The following is an 18,188-nucleotide window of genomic DNA, read 5'->3' on the forward strand; positions in this document are numbered from 1 at the left end:
GATTTAGTTCTCAAGGGTAATCATTCTTTTTTTCTGTTGGATTTCTAATTAAGAAATCATTATTATTTTTCTAGTTCCTGAAAGTGTTTGTTTTTAGTGCTATAATTCCATTATATTTTTATTAAAAGTCTCTTCTGTTTCTTCCATTCTTCCATTGGTTCTACTTCAGTAGGCATTTACAGTGTCTGTTCTGATGGCCATCATGTCTTTCCAAGACCCATAAGTGAGCTTTAATTTTCCTTGCCTACCCGAGGTCACGGTTCCCTCAGTACCTGCTAGCATATGTCTTGGGCAGCAGCAAACCAAGGGTGAAAGGCATGATGGCTTTAGTCTCATAGGCCTGAGACCCGGTACCCTCTGCTGAATGCTATGAGAAAGCATTCTGCTCCCAAACTTTGTTAGTTGTAAGCATGAGTTCTTTTCCAACTATAAAAACTGGAAACACTCTTCTCCACTGAAGAGTGCACTCCAAGGTTTACCCAGGTCAGCAACTTTGTTGCTGCAAAGAAGAGAAGTCCCTTTTGCAGAGGAACTGCAAGCAGCATCTATACCAGTAATGGGGAATCTTTTGAACTTGGTGTGTCAAAATTCGCCAAAAAACTGAGCACAACTCGGGTGGTGTGTCACTTCAAGAAAAAAAAACATAATTTCATGATATTTATAGTTAATATAACAAAAATGTATAATTGTAATATATAACTATTTAATAAACCAAAAACTAATTTAACTTACCTGCTTAGTGACTTCTTTGTTCATCTGTCAGTCAGTTTCTTTTGTTGGTCTTGATATTATTTAACTTGTGTGGGGTGCCGTGAACTAAGATAAGTGAGGGGGAGGGAGAATTCTTTAACTAACCTGCCTATTAGTGACTTTTTTGTTGCTGAATTTCATTGGCTAAATCTTCAATTGAAGGTTGGTAATTTGTAAACTTCAAGCCCAAGCAAGCACTACTAACTTCATCTGTCAATCTGTTTCTTTTGTTGGTTTTGATATTATTTAACACTGAGAATAGGTCTCACAAAAGTACGTAGAGGGAGAAATTGTGAGTAAAGCCATTGCTATGCTTTTTAGGGTGCTGAAAGTGTCTGGTAATCGGTTCTAGGCACTCCAAATTTCCTGTTCGTCGTGGCACTCCTCTTGATTCTCCAAGCGGCACCTTTCCAGATTCTCAAGCTTTGACCTCAAGCTGACAAACACCTGAGCCCAGATGCTGTCTTGGAATTCTGCAAGTTGCATCTTACGTAAATTAAGATGGCTGCTGCTATTTCTAATGGCAGGAAATGGCACCCATAGCACAGGCCCTCGCCTCTCCCAGCCTTCCCCTCACTTATCTCAGTAATGATGGTCAATTAGAAATCCAGGACACCCCAGAACAGTAGATTGGATGATGGTTGCTATGGTTATGTGGTTGCTGATAATGGCGATCACAGGGCCCCCAGAGATGCATTCCCCGCAGCATCCGCTGCTCCCTGTTCCGCCAGCCGGGAGTGAGGTCAAAGATCCCCTGACGCCCTAACCAGAAGTCTCAGAACTAGACACTCTGTGCCGGAGTTGTGTTGTTTTGGCCTACAGACCTCTGGCACAGAGTGTCTACACTATAGCAAATGTTTTATCCTCAGCTACTGCAGGAGCTGAGGATGAAATGTCCTTCTTGGCATGCAGCCTCATACTTCTCTGGTATGCAGCCGCATGTCATCAAAAATGGCCACGTGTACACGTGTGTCATAGGTTCGCCATCATGAATCTACACCTTGAATAACAGAATTATGTATTTGGTATGATTCACTTTTTGTAATCAAAACAAGTATCTCCTTGTTTGTGATCAAAACAAGCACCTCCTTATTTGTATATGTGGGTATGAGCATGGAGAAAGGTGTAGAGAAGCCTAAATGCTAAATGCCTTCTTAGGGATGAGAGAAATAGTAATAAGTTTTTATTCTAATGAGGTTGTGTTACTTTCCTCCCCCTTTTTTTCTATTCAGATAAAATGTTAAAGGTTGGAGAACAGAGCTGATAGGTGTGGGGAGTGGAAGAGTAGGATTGGTGAGAGGTTATGGTTATGAGAATGAAATAGGGGAATTTGATTTTCAAAGGTGGAGTCATTTTGGACAAGGAAAGAGTGAGGAGAAGCCGGGTTGAGGTAGAGATGAGGTCACTGGAGTCCAGGAGGTTGAGTAACAGAAGTCTTGATGTTGAAACTATCTAGGATTTGGAAGGAATTGGGGTGGAGCTGAAGAACAAGCATCCTGATTAAATGTGAGCGGATAAGTAGGTGACTGTGCTAAGGAATGAAGTTCTAAAAAAACCTCACAATGACTTCTGATTGCTTTTAGAATAAAATCCAAAGTCCTCAATGTGACCTCAAGGGCCTACATGTCCTGGCCCTCATGTTCATGTTGTGAAGGCCCTGCAAACCTCTTACCCTTAGTACCACTCTCTTCCTCACCCTCTGTCCAGTGGTGCTTCGTTCCTGGAAAATGGAGTTCATTCTTTCTTTTTTTTCATCCTGAATGCTTGCCCTGCCCTTAACCTGACTAAATCATACTCATTTTCTCATATACCCTCTTATTATTTTCTTTCATCATTGGCAGTTAGTGTGTAAGATTGTCTCATATTTGTCTCAGTAGATTTTGATCTCTGAAGATTTAAGTTCTGCAGCCTGGCACATAGCAGGCACTAGTACATAGCAGTTGGATGGATGCATAGTCGTAGGACTGGTGACATTGCTTTTAGTTCTTAGCTTCAAAGTAGGACATGGGCCTAAGGAAGTCAGGGAAATGATACAATTTGGGAGAATGACTAGATTTTACTCTTGAGGGCTATGAGGGAAGCAGTTTCCCAGGGGAGGGGGAGGGTTTCCTTTCAGACAGAGGTTGAGACAAAAGAGGTTCAGGGTGCAAGAGACCTTGTTTATAATCAGACATGTTTTGGAGACCACAGTGGAAAATAGAGTGGGTATTGAGAATGAGTCAGGAAGAAGGAATAAGTTCTCCTACAGCTGCTTGCTTCAGATAGTTTTAAGAGGAATTTCTCCTTTTCTTCTCTAAGAATTAATTAAAATCCCATGTGTTGTCTTTCTTTTGATGCTGTTGCATTGGGGAAGTTGCTTAAATCCCAAGTAAAGGGCAGTGGTTTTGATTTATTTAACATAACAATTTGTTGTGGTACTTCTAAGATTTAACACTTCTACAAAAGGAAAATAAATATTAAAAATTAATAAGTAACACCTTTCCTTTAAATTTAAGAGACCTTAAAATTGTGAAGTTTAGTTTTATTTTTTAAAAATAACTCAAGTATCTTGCTTGTTTTCTTCTTACTTTGACATAGTTTGGGGTGGGACATGAAAGAAGGAAGAACTATTAGAGCTTGGATATCTAGTTTGTTGTTATAAGATGAGGTTACTATGACAACAGATTGTGGTTTAAACTATAAAAATTAATTATGTGGTTAATCTATCACAGATTAGAAACATTGTAATTATACACTGTGTCCACTTTTGCAAACTAAAAGTTTATTTTTTAAACATTTTTGTAGATATCTTTTTCTATTGTTAAAAATTAAAAGAACTCAATTTTTTTTTAAAAAGTAAATGAAAAGGGCACCTGAACCCAAGGTAGTAAGACATATATAAATAATCTTTTTAAAAATACTGATTTTTTTTAATAATTGATAAAAATTTTCTTGAATGTCACTTGAATGTAATACTATCTAAATTTTTTTGCTTATTTTTAAAAGATTTGTGTTTACTTCTACAGATAAACAGTTAATTACCTTAAAACTTCAATTTTATTTCTATGCTAGAAGTCTAACTTGGTCTTTATTTTGATTTTGTCTTACTTGAAAAGTTTTATTTTAGACTGAACACTATCAGAAGTTGAAACATTTCAAGAAATAAGAATTTTAATTTCAAATGAGTTGACTGATAAAACACCAAGCATAACTTTTGGGTATATAATAGAATCAAAGATATACTTTTTTTTTCCTGCCCAACATATAAGGAACTATTGCAAATTAATAAATTATGAATGTCCATCAGATAAAGGAGCCAAAGGATAAAAAAAAATGCAACTCATAAAAGAAATAATAATGGCCAATAAACATGTTTACAAGATGTTCAGATTTATTTGCAAAAAAAAATGTAAGTAAATTAATGTAAAAAAATATTTTCCTACAATAATTTTAAAGTAATTCCTACTATTGAAAAGAGGAGGTAAAATAAGAATTCTCACTCACTACCAATGGGACTACTTATCCTATTATCTCTGAATACACTATAATATATTAATTATTGCTCCATTGTTGGATAGTTATGTTGTTTCCATGTTTTCTGTTATAAATTCTTTTGCAGTGAATATCATCATGCAAACCCCTTGTCTGCATCTAATTATTACTTTACAACAAATGCCTACAAGTTAATTATTCTATCAAATGCCATGAAAAATTTCAAGTTCTTGAAACACAGAATTTTTCATGCCACTAATAAGATAATTTGCAACTTGGGCATTTTCCCTAAAGTAATAATTAGATGCTAGCAGGAAATACTTGTGTTATGCCACTCCATTGCTAGGCAATGTCTGGCACCTGTAAGAACAATGAGATCTTGTCAATCAACAGACAAATGAATATCCATTTGGTCAAGTCACCTCACAATTTTAGTTATAATTCTAAAGTAGGAATGTGAACTTGCTTTGGAAATTATAAGGTGTGAATTGTAGTATTATTAATTTTTCATAATTTTATAAATGCTGTATTTTTATTTTATTAATATTTAGTTGATGGCAGTTTAAGTAGTACCTAAAGCTGACTTTTGTTTTCCTATATCTCTAATTATTTGATTATCCATTTGTGTTAAAATTCTCTTATGCTTATAAAAATCAACTTAGGTCATAGTATAAAATGAATTATGGGTATGAATCTTTATTAAAGATACATATAGTAAATATTTTCTACTGGGCCCTGGTAGGGTACTCAGTCAGTTAGAGCGTCATCCTGATACATCAAAATTGCAGGTTTAATTCCTGGTCAGGACTCATATAAGAATCAACCAATGAACACATAAATAAGTGGAGCAACAAATTGATGTTTCTCTCTCTCTCTCCCTTCCTTTCTCTAAAAAACAATAAATTAAAAAAAATATTTTAAATATTTTCTACTTGTCTGTAAATTGCCTTTTTACTTTCTTAATTGTATATAACTTTTGATGATCACAGTTCTTAATTTTAATATTGTTTAAGTCAGGATTCTCCCAAGAAACAGGATATGTATATTATTGGCTCAAGTGATTATGGAGCCTGAGAAGTCCCATGATTTACTTACTGCCTGCAAGTTCCAGGAAAGCCTGTGGTGTTTTTCAAGGGCCTGAGAGCTGGTGGTATGGATTATAGTCTGAGTCTGAAGTCCTGAAAGCCAGCAGTGCTGAGGACAGGAGGAGATTGATGTCCCAGTTCATGTAGACAGGCAGAGAGCCAGTGAGTCTTCCTGTCTTCCATCTTTATTTTATATAAGCCTTCAATGAATTGCATGATGCCCATCCACATTGGGGAGGGCTATCTGCTTTACTCAGTCCACCAATTCAAATGCTAATCTTCCAGAAACACTTTTACATACATACCCAAAATTAGTGTTTAATCAGATATCTGGGCATCAGGTGACCCAGTCATATTAATACATAAAATTAGCTATCATAAATATTTTTCAGTTTATCAGTTGTTTCCTTTATGGTTAACAGTTTTTGTGTTCTATTTCAGAAATCTTTCCCTACTCCAAGCTAATGAAGATGGTCTCCTATATTTTCTTCTAAAAAGCTTGATTGTTTTACCTTTCATATTCAGTCTGTAATCCACCTTCAATATATTTTGTGTATAGTTCAAACTAGAACATAAGATTATTTTTATATGGATATTAAACTGATCTGACACTATTTATTGAAAGTCAGATTCATTCCCCAGTGTATTACAGAGTCACCTTTGTCATGAGGCAGATAGAGCAATGTTATAAATGAGATATGTGGGTTCTTTTTGAACATTTCATTCTGTAGCAGTGTTCAGTTTTTCTCTCTTTGCACTAGTACTATTCTGTCTTCAAGCTTTGTTCTTCAAGGTCCAATTAGTTCTTTTTATTTCAATGTAAATTTTAGATTTAGTTTGTCAAATGTCCATCGAAAAAATTAAATGGGGCTTTTAACTGGGATTGTGTTGAACTTACAGATCTATATAGATCAGTTTGGGAGAGATGACTGACTGATACCTTTACTATTTGTAAATATTGTCTATTCTTCCATTTATTTAGAATTTTTAGAAAATTTTCTTTCAATGTTTTGTAGTTTTCAATTAAGTGCCCTGCACATATTTTGTTAACCCTAGGTTTTCAATTTTTTTAATGTTTCTATCAGTGTTACTATTTTTAAAGTTTCATTTTCTATCTTTGTCGCTGTGATACTGCAATATAGAGTTAATTTTTGTATACTCACCTTGTATTCAGATATATTGATGAAATAATATACTCTAATTGTTTATATGTTCTTTTGGATATTCCATGTACATAATTATGTCATATACTAATAAAGACACTCATATTGCTCCTTTTTAATTTTTATGCCTTTTTCTTATTGCACTTGATAGACATCTCATACAATATTTTTTTCTTTTCCAAGTGAAAGGAGGGGAAATAGAGAGACTCCTGCATGCACCCCCACTGGGATTCACCCGGAAATCCATGTCTGGGGAAGATGCTTTGCACCTCTAGGGCCATGCTGGCAACCCAGCTATTTTTAGTGCCTGAGTCTGAGGTTCAACAGAGCCATCCTCAGTACCTGTGGCCATTGTGCTTGAACCAATCAAGCCATGGCTGTGGGGAGGAAGAGAGAGAGAAAGAGATAGAGAAGGGGAGGAGGGAGAAGCAGATGGTTGCTTCTCCTGTGTGCCCTGACTGGGAGTCATACCGGAGACATCCACATACCAGGTGGATGTTCTACCACTGCACTGAGCCAACCAGTCAGGGCCACAATTTTAAATAGAAATAGTGGGAGCAGATATAGTTGTCTTAGGACATTCATTTTCAGCATTTTGTCTTTTCACATATACATACAATTCTCTTTAAGCACTGTTTATCTGAGGTTTGATATCTCTTTATTACAGTTTAGTTCAAAATATTTTTAGATAAATATTTTGATTTAATATTTAATACCTGTATTATATATCAATACATTTCTAATTCTCAGGCATCTGGGTATTTTCTAATTATCTTTCTAATTTTCTGATATTTGGAGATTTTTCAGATATCTTTCTATAATTGATTTCTAGTTTATTTTGTGATCAGAGATTATATATTCTATGGTTTATTCCTCTGAAATTTGTTGAGATTTGTTTTAGGTCAAATTAGTTGATAGTATTTTTTAGGTCTTTCAAAATATCCTTTTTATATTTGTCTACTTGTTTCAGTTACTGAAAAAGTAGTATTGAAGTCTCTATAACTGGGAATTTGTCTATTTTCCCTTTCAGTTGGATTAGTTTTGCTTTATATATTTTGAAGCTCTATTGTTATGTGTGTATACAATTAGGATGGTTATGTTTTGGTGAATTGGCTCCTTCAACATTATATAGTGTCCCTCTCTATCTCTGGTAATATTCTTTGTTCTGAAGTCTACTTGTTTCATATGAATAGAACCATTCCAGCTTTATTTAATTAGTTATGGCATGCTCTGACTTTTACTTCTAAAACTTTTACTTTATATATACCTTTATATTTAAAAGAATTTTCTTATAGAAAGCAATCTGACAATCCCTTTTGTAATTGGGGTGTTTAGACCATTTGCAGTTCATATAATTAATGATATGGTTGAATTGAGATTGACCATTTTGCTAATTGTTTTCTAATAGTCTCATTTATTATTTTTTTTCCTTTTACCTCTTTTCCTGCCTATTTTGGATTAGTTAAGGATTTTATTTCATTTTTATCTTCACTATTGACTTCTTCATTATGTTTTCTTTCATTTTTAGTGATTGCTCTAGGGTTTAAAATGTGTGTCTTTAAGTCATTATAGTCTACCTTTAATAACATATCACCTCACATAGACTCTAGGAACTTTTGCAATGGTATAATTTTACTGTCTCCCATATTTTTTGCTATTGTAAGATTTTACTCTTAGACGTTTGGGCCAAGGAGACAGTGATCCTGTGGCTCGGCCCACGCAGAGTTAACACCAGCAGCAGGCCCCGGCAGAGGTGGGCGAGTAGCTTGCCTGTGGAGTGGACTTTGTTTACTCCCGGTCTCCTGTCAGGTGAGCATGGGCGGTGTACGAGTTGTTCCTCCTGGCGCATCGGGCGTGGGTGCCCGCAATCCCAGATGGAGGGACTGGGTTGGAGACTGCATGGGCTGTGGCCTTCTGCGTGGGCTGTGGCCAGGGTCTTTGTGTGGTCCCTGCTCTTGAACAACAGTGCGCAGAGAGCACGCAAAAGCTGGCTTCCCTACACCTGGACCTCTCCAGGCGGGGCACCTCCGCCACCCATACAGACTAACAAAGCACATTCCCGGGGAAGAAAAATGTGCAAGTGCTGGGAGGAGAAGTGCACAGGCAGCTTGCAGACAGTCTCTAGAGCAGATCTGCAGATCCATTCACTGAAATTAGCTTAACTCGCAGTCTACTCACTGCCCAGCTGGCTAAGGCTGGTAGCAGCTCTTGCTGACAAGGTCTTCTTTCTCAGGTCAGCGATCTAAGAGAACACAGAGGAGAGAATTGTTAGTTTTTAGGGCCTCTTGCTTTGCAAGCAGTGGCTGGGGCAACTTTCTGCCAGCCTATACAGGGTAAAAAACACATTCCTACAGAGCAGACCTCAGAGAGAACACTGCAGAAGTAGGGCAGGCTAAGCTGTAGGCTTCCTAACAAGGGAGAAGCCTGTGGAGAGCTGTCCCACAGAACGCTAAGGCAAATTTAACCAGACACACCCAGGGAACCTTAGAAAGGAGCCTGACCAGAAGTCAGCTCGCCCCCATACCTGTTTAAGCTGGTGGCTCTGGTTGGCAGAGCTTTTATACCCAGCACTATGCTTTAAAGAGGAGGGACTTGGCAGCTTTTAAGACTTCCTGTTCTGCAGGCAGCAACTAGGGCATCTTCCTGCCAGCCAATACAGGTATTAAAGTGCAAAAAACCTGGAGAGAGTAGTCTCGCAAAGTGCTGATGCATACTAGAAACACCTGGAGGCTCATAGAAAGACACCTGAAAGGCAATCAGCTTCCAGCTCTGCCTGATTATGCTGGCAGCTCTGACTGGCAAAACCTTACCAGAACCCTGTGTTGGGTGGGGATAGAGGAGGGGTTTGGCAGCTCTTAGAACCTCTTGTGCTCCAGGTAGTGAAAGGGGCAACTTCACAGCTGGGTCCCCAAGCTACTGGCTCAGGAAGAAGAGATTTGGGGAGAGGCTCCGGGAAAACGGACTCTCCCATTGTTGGAGCCTGCAAATGTTAACAAGTCCCACCTACCAATGGGACTGAGGCCTAGTTTATGTCATCGACATAGCGACACATCAACTGCAAATCTCTACCTAAGAATGCCACAGGGGCAGAACCTGGGGTACAGTGCCACCGGCCAAAAGGAGAGAAAGAAGAAAGAAAAAGAAGATAACCTCTCAAAATCAGGAAAAATCCAGTCTTTATAACTTTTTCCATTTTTTTCACTTTCATTTTTTATCTTTTTATTCCTCCACCTTGGTCATTTTATCCTCTTTCTGGTTTATTCATTTTGAACTTCATTACCCATAGGTGTTACATTTTCCATTCTTTTTTATCCTCTCTATGAGGGTTACATTCTAAAAACCTTAACTCCTTTTTTTCCCACCTCTCTTTTGGTTTCTTTTTTTCTCTTTCACTTTTTCCCTTATTTGATTCTCACTCATAAACAGTTATTTTATTTTGGATTCAAATATTTTCTTTGTGGCATTTTGTGTGCTTTTTACTATGCTTTTTACCACATTAGCATTCCGCCAACTCCAGCTCTCCATTCTATGTAGTTTGTTCCACTTAACACAATAGAATTTTCATTTTTCACTGTATTTTTTCTTTTTCCTTTTTTCTTCTTTTCTCTTTCACTATAGATCTCATTCAACTGTCATTTACAAACAAATTATTTTATTCTTTTTTTATTATTATTTATTCATTTTTAGAGAGGAGAGAGAGAGGTAGAGAGAAGGGGGGAGGAGCTGGAAGCATCAACTCCCATATGTACCTTGACCAGGCAAGCCCAGGGTTTCAAACCAGCGACCTCAGCATTTCCAGGTTGACGCTTTATCTACTGCGCCACCACAGGTCAGGCCAAGTTATTTTATTCTTGATCCAAATTTTTTCCTAGTAGAATTTTGACGGTCCTTACTTCATTTTTTATCTCTTTGTCACTTCTCCCCAACTCAGGCACTCCATTCTAGGTAGTTTTTGTTCCATTTAGCACAATATAAATTTGTTTTTCACTGTATTTTCTCAAAAATTTTTTTTAATTTTTACATATTTTTTAAATTTTTTTATTCTTTGTCAATTCTTATTAGTGTTATTAACAAAACCACTCACAAATGCCACTAAGGAAAAAGAAATCGAATATCATGGATACAAAAGACAGAGATGTGTAGCACAGCTAGATGAGGAAAAACCTATAGAAATAAATTTCAAAAGCTTGGAAACCTTGGAGTTAAATGACAGATAATTTAAAATAGAAATCCCCAAAATAGTCAGGATATACAAGAGAGCACAGAAAGGCAATTTAGGGAGCTCAAAAAACAACTCAACAAACAGAAAGAATATATCACCAAGGAAACTGAAACTGAAAACAAACAGAGATGAAAAAGGCAATTCATGAACTAAAAAACAAGGTAACAAGCTTAGCTAATAGAACAGGCCAGATAGAGGAGAGAATTAGTGACATAGAAGACAGGCAACTAGAGGCACAACAAAGAAAAGAGGAGAGAAATGCACGAATTTAAAAAAATGAGAAAGCCCTACAGGAATTGTCTGACTCCATCAAAAAGAGCACTATAAGATTAATAGGTATATCAGAAGGAGAAGAGAGAAAATGGAATGGAGAATATATTCAAACAAATAATAGATGACAACTTCCCAAGCCTGTGGAAAGAACTAAAGCAGGCGTCCCCAAACTACGGCCCGTGGGCCGCAATGTGGCCCCCAAGGCCATTTATCCAGTCCCCACTGCACTTCTGGAAGGGGCACCTCTTTCATTGGTGGTCAGTGAGAGGACCACTGTATTTGACAGCCCTCCAATGGTCTGAGGGACAGTGAACTGGCCCCCTGTGTAAAAAGTTTGGAGACTTTTACAATTGAACTAAAACCTCGAATGCAACAAGCAAACAGAACACCGAGTTATCTTAACCCTAACAAACCTACTGCAAGGCACATCATAATGAAATTGACACAACCAATGACAAAGAAAAAAATTTCAAGGCAGGCAGGGAAAAGAAGAATACAACATATAAAGGAAGGCCTATTAGGTTATTATCAGATTTCTAAGCAGAAACTACAAGCTAGAAGAGAGTGGACTCCAATATTTAAGTTCTGAGAGAGAAGAACTTCCAGCCAAGAATACTATACCCATCAAAGCTATCCTTCAAATACGAAGAAGAAATAAAAACATTCACAGATACAGAAAAGATGAGGGAATTTATCACCAGAAAACCCCTATTCCAGGAAATACTAAAGGAGATTTTCCGACCAGATACAAAGAACAAAACAAAACAAAACCACAAAAAAGTTCCATCAAACCCAATAAAATCAAATTTATTCTGTGACACCCCCCCAAAAAAGGGGGGAGAGGACGAAGATTAACAGTAGCAAAGGAGGATGGAATGCAACAGCACTCATGAGATAATGTACTACAATGAACATGATTGGTACCTATTCCATTACTTAATGGTAACCACCCTTGAAAAAACCACCACAGAAGCACATGACTTGAAAAAAGAAGTAATAGAGGAAAGAAGTATGGATTACAACCAAACAAAAACAAATCTTAGAAAAAAGAGAAGAATCAAACAAGATACAAAACTAACAGCAATATATAAAATGGCAATAGGAAACCTTCAAGTGTCAATAATCACACTAAATGTAAGTGGATTGAACTCACCAATAAAAAGACATGGAATAGCAGAATGGATTAAAAAAATCGAACTGTATGCTGCCTACAAGAAACACATCTAAGCTACAAGGATAAAAATAAATTCAAAGTGAAAGGCTGGAAAATAATACTCCAAGCAAATAACATCTAAAAAGCAGGCATAGCAATACTCATATCTAACAATGTTAACTATAAGACAGCAAAGGTAATGAGAGACAAAAATGGTCATTTCATAATGGTAAAGGGGACATTGAATCAAGAAGACATAACACTCCTTAATATATATGCACCAAACCAAAGAGCACCAAAATATATAAGACAGCTACTAACTGACCTAAAAACAAAAACTGACAAAAATACAATCATACTTGGAGACCTCAATACACCGCTGACAGCTCCAGATCATTCATCCAAACAAAAAATCAATAAAGAAATATTGGCCTTAAATGAAACACTAGAACAATTGGATATGATAGACATATACAGGACATTTCATCCCAAAGTGCCAGAGTATACGTTTTTCTATAGTGTACATGAAACATTCGCAAGAATTGACCATATGTTGGGCCACAAAACTAACATCAACAAATTCAGAAAGATTGAGATTATACCAAGCATATTCTCTGATCATAAAGCCTTGAAACTAGAATTCAACTGCAAAAAAGAGGTAAACAGACCCACAAAAATGTGAAAACTAAACAACATACTTATAAAAAATGAGTGGGTCAAAGAAGAAATAAAAGCAGCGATCAAAAGTTACATACAGACAAACGAAAATAACAATATGACATATCAGAATCTCTGGGATGCAGCAAAACAAGTAATAAGAGGAAAGTTCATATCACTACAGGCCTATATGAACAAACAAGAGAGAGCCCAAGTACACCACTTAACTTTACACCTTAAGGTACTAGAAAAAGAAAAACAAAGGCAACCTAAAACCAGCAGAAGAAAGGAAATAATAAAAATCAGAGCTGGCCTGACCTGTGGTGGCGCAATGGATAAAGCGTCGACCTGGAAATGCTGAGGTCGCTGGTTCGAAACCCTGGGCTTGCCTGGTCAAGGCACATATGGGAGTTGATGCTTCCAGCTCCTCCCCTACTTCTCTCTCTCTGTCTCTCCTCTCTGTCTCTCCCTCTCCTCTCTAAAAACATGAATAAAAAAAAATCAGAGCAGAAATAAACAAAATAGAAAACAGAAAAACAATAGAAAAAATTAATAAAACAAAGAGCTGGTTCTTTGAAAAGATCAACAAAATTGACAAACCCTTGGCAAGACTCACTAAGGAAAAAAGAGAAAGGACTCAAATAAACAAAATCCAAAATGAAAGAGGAGAAATCAGCACAGATATCATACATATACAAAGAATTATTGAAGAATAGTATGAAAAACTATATGCCACAAAATTTAACAATCTAGAAGAAATGGATAAATTCCTAGAACAATACAATCTTCCTAGACTGAATTATGATGAAGCAGAAAGCCTAAACAGACCTATAAGCAGGGAGGAAATAGAAACAACTATCAAAAACCTCCCCAAAAATAAAAGTCCAGGGCCAGATGGCTATAGTAGTGAATTCTATCAAACATTCAAGAAGACTTGGTTCCTATTCTACTCAAAGTCTTCCAAAAAATTGAAGAAGAAGCAATACTTCCAAACACATTTTATGAGGCCAACATAACCCTCATACCAAAACCTGGCAAGGACAACACAAAAAAAGAAAACTACAGACCAATATCTCTAATGAATACAGATGCTAAAATACTAAACAAAATACTAGCAAATTAAATACAATAACACATTAAAAATATAATTCATCATGATCAAGTGGGATTCATCCCAGAATCACAAGGATGTTTCAACATATGTAAAACGGTTAACATAATACACCATATCAACAAAAGAAAGAAAAAAACCCATATGATTCTATCAATAGATGCAGAAAAGGCAGTCGATAAAACAACACAATTTTATGTTTAAAACACTCACCAAAATGGGTATAGAAGGAAAATATCTCAACATAATAAAGGCCATTTATGATAAACCATCAGCTAACATCATATTAAATGGCATAAAACTGAGGACTTTTCCCCTAAAATCAGGAACAAGACCAGGTTGTTCACTTTCTCACTCTTATTTAACGTAGTGCTGGAAGTTCTAGCCACAGCAATCAAACAAGAAAAATAAATAAAAGGCATTCATATTGGAAAAGAGGAAGTAAAAGTTCCACTTTTTACAGATGATATGATCTTATACATCAAAAACCCTAAAGACTCCACAAAAAACTACTAGAAACAATAAACCAATACAGTAAGGTCACAGGATACAAAATTAATATACAAAAGTCCATTGCCTTCCTATATGCCAACAATGAAACATCAGAAAACGAACTGAAAAAAACAATCCCCTTCATGGTTGCAACAAAAAAATAAAATAAAATACCTAAAAATAAACATAACAAAGAACGTAAAGGACCTATATAATGAAAATTACAAAGCATTGTTAAGGGAAATCGAAAAAGATACCATGAAAGGGAAAAGTATTCCTTGTTCCTGGATTGGAAGAATAAATATAGTCAAAATGACTATATTACCTAAAGCGATATATAATATACAAATTTAATACAATTCCCATCAAAATTTCAATGGCATTTTTTAAAGAAATGGAACAAAAAATTATCAGATTTATATGGAACTATAAAAAATCCCAAATAGCCAAAGCAATTCTAAGAAAAAGGAACAAAGCTGGGGGCATTACAATACCTGACTTCAAATTATATTATAGAGCCACAGCAATCAAAACAGCATGGTATTGGCAGAAAAATAGACACTCAGACCAATGGAACAGAATAGAAAGTCCAGAAATAAAACCACATATATATAGTCAAATAATTTTTGATAATGGGGCCAACAACACACAATGGAGAAAAGAAATCCTCTTCAACAAATGGTGCTGGGAAAACTGAAAATTTACATGCAAAAGAATGATACTCGACTACAGTTTGTCCCCTTGTACTAAAATTAATTCAAAATGGATCGAAGACCTAAATATAAGACCTGAAACAATAAATTACATAGAAGAAAACATAGGTACTAAACTCATGGATCTTGGTTACAAAGAGTACTTTATGAATTTGACTCCAAAGGCAAGGGAAGTGAAGGCAAAGATAAATGAATGGGACTACATCAGACTAAGAAGCTTTTGCACATAGGAGATGATATTTTCAAATAACAGCGCAGATAAGGAGAGGAATTCATATGGTTAGGGCTAGTGTTAGGGCCAGAATAGGGGCGATAATGAATATTGAGATTGATGATAAGGCCTAATATCCAAAATATACAAAGAACTTATAAAACTCAACAACAAACAAACAATCCAATAGATAAAATGGGAAGAGGACATGAATAGACACTTCTTCCAGGAAGAAATATAAATGGCCACAGATATATGAAAAGATGCTCATCTTCATTAGCTATTAGAGAAATGCAAATCAAAACTACAATGCGATACCACCTCACACCTGTTAGATTAGATAGTATCAACAAGACAGGTAATATCAACTGTTGGAGAGGTTGTGGAGAAAAAGGAATCCTCATCTACTGTTGGTGGGAATCTAAAGTAGTACAACCATTATGGAAGAAAGTATGGTGGTACCTCAAAAAATTAAAAATAGAACTACAATATGACCCAGCAATTCCTCTATTGGGTATTTACCCTCATAACTCAAAAACACTGGTACATAAAGATGTATGTTCATTGCAGCATTGTTCACAGTGGCCAAGACATGGAAACAACCAAAAGCCCTTCAATAGATGACTGGATAAAGAAGATGTGGTACATCTATACTATGGAATACTACTCAGCCATAAGAAATGATGACATAGGATCATTTATGACAACATGGATGAACCTTGATAACATTATATTGAGTGAAATAAGTAAATCAGAAAAAAACTAAGAACTATATGATTCAATTCATAGGTGGGGTATAAAAATGAGACTCATGGACATGGACAAGAGTGTGGTGGGGGGAAGGGAGGACAAGGAGGGGTGGGGAGTGGAGGGACACAAAGAAAACCAGATAGTAGGTGACAGAAGACAATTTGACATTGGGTGATGGGTATGCAACATAATCAAATGTCAAAATAACTTGGAGACTTTTCTCTGAACATATGTACCCTGATTTATCAATGTCACCCCATTAAAATTAATAATAAAACAAAAAAGATTTTACTCCTATATATTCTATAAACCTGATACATTGGTACTATTTTTACTTTGACAATTATTTAAATTGATTTAAAAAATAGGAAAATAATCTGTTTTATGTGTATCCCTATTCTTACCATTTTTGGCACTCTTTATTTTTTTAGATTCATTTTTTTTCATATTGCTTATGTATGAAAAACAACATATTTTGCAGTGTAAGTCAGCTGGAATAATGGATCTATAAAAGAGTGTCAGGAATAATCCACTTGTTTTGAGTTTCTTTTTTCTCTTTTGATTTGTCTTCTAAATCAATTGTTTTTTATTACAAATTTTCTTCTACAAAAGGCTGTAGAAGCTAAAGATGATTTCTTTTTTGACAGAGAGGGTCTACTCTTTAGCTTTGAAGCAGCCTGAGTGCAGATGGACTGGTTACCTTCTTTTAATTAGCTGATTTGAGACTGGGTTATTATTTAGGTAAGACTCAATCTACTTCTGATTACCTCTTTTCCAATGGCATCTCTCTTTTGGATTTGGAACTGAGTATGGTGGGTCTTTTCTTCTTTAGCATTGATTGCAGGTAATTCTACTTTGCTTTTCATAAGATTTTAGGTAAAGATTTTGACCAGATGTCGCACAGAAGCTTCAGAATTCAGGAAATAGCTTGATGAGGAAAGACGTTCTATGTTAGGATGCTCAGTCTCCCAAGTTTTTCCTCCCATTTCCTACCAACCACCTAAAGCTCTGTTTCTTTGACCCCCAGAAGCATTCTTCAGCCAGTTGCCAAGCATGAATTTTCAGCTTTTAGCCATGTCCAGCATTGACAACTGCGATCTCAGAAAATTCAGCTGGTAGATGCTGAATCCATCCAAATGATTGAGACCTATTTCCTTCTCTTACAACAGTGCCTCCAAACTTTTTTAAACCATGACACATAAAATTAATTTTTTTATGTTAAACTATAGTAAATAGAAGAATGTGCTTATAACTAGAAGTGTCTGACCCAGAATTCTAGCCAAGATAGGCTTTGACCAAATCACTCCACCTGACAATTTGAAAAGATGGGTACCTTCATATTTGTAACCTATTTATGGCACTGGTTGGGAACTCTTGCCTTAAGCAATTCATACTATGGTAGCACTTTCTCTTATGTTTTATTCCTTCTCTTGTAAAAGACTCCAAATATCTTCTCATGCTCCTAGGGGGGAGAAGTGGTACCAGATGCCTTTGGCTCTGAGGTAATATATATGTGAGTCAGAATCCCTATACCTTTCCTCAGTCTGACCTATATTGTATGGTTCATCTAAACTACTCATAATCAGTTGTATGGAAGCAAAAATCAGTGTTGTTTGCCTGTTTAGCACATCAATTTCTCTTTTGTTCTTTCTCTGTGTATTATATATTTTTTTCTCATCCAAAGGGACATAAAATTTACATTGTATACAATGCAGTGTTTGGCTTTGAAATATCAATAGTTGAGGTAATGTTATCATTTATAATAGGAATATGACTAAAGCAACATGATATGTGTGGCTGAGTTTATACTTACCTTTAATTCATTTAAAAATTCTAAGTCTATGGATAACTTTCTTAGTATTTTTAATTACAGTTTCTCTATACTGTTCTCAGATAATCTCTTAGTTTATAATAAAGGTAAATTTATGCCTGGTCTATATAGTTCACAAACATATTTATTTATTATATAATTAGCTGAAACAATAATAAACTGAGAATTTGCTGTGAAACGTAGCTGAGGGATGATGCTGATTATTAGAATGTGTTCGCACATTAGAGTTCAATTGATTCAGTGTGATATCCTTGGATGGTATGATAGATATGTAGCGAGAGCAGTGGCCTATGATCATGGCATTAA

The sequence above is a fragment of the Saccopteryx bilineata genome, chromosome 3 (assembly GCF_036850765.1).
Source record: "Saccopteryx bilineata isolate mSacBil1 chromosome 3, mSacBil1_pri_phased_curated, whole genome shotgun sequence".
Lineage (NCBI taxonomy): Eukaryota > Metazoa > Chordata > Mammalia > Chiroptera > Emballonuridae > Saccopteryx > Saccopteryx bilineata.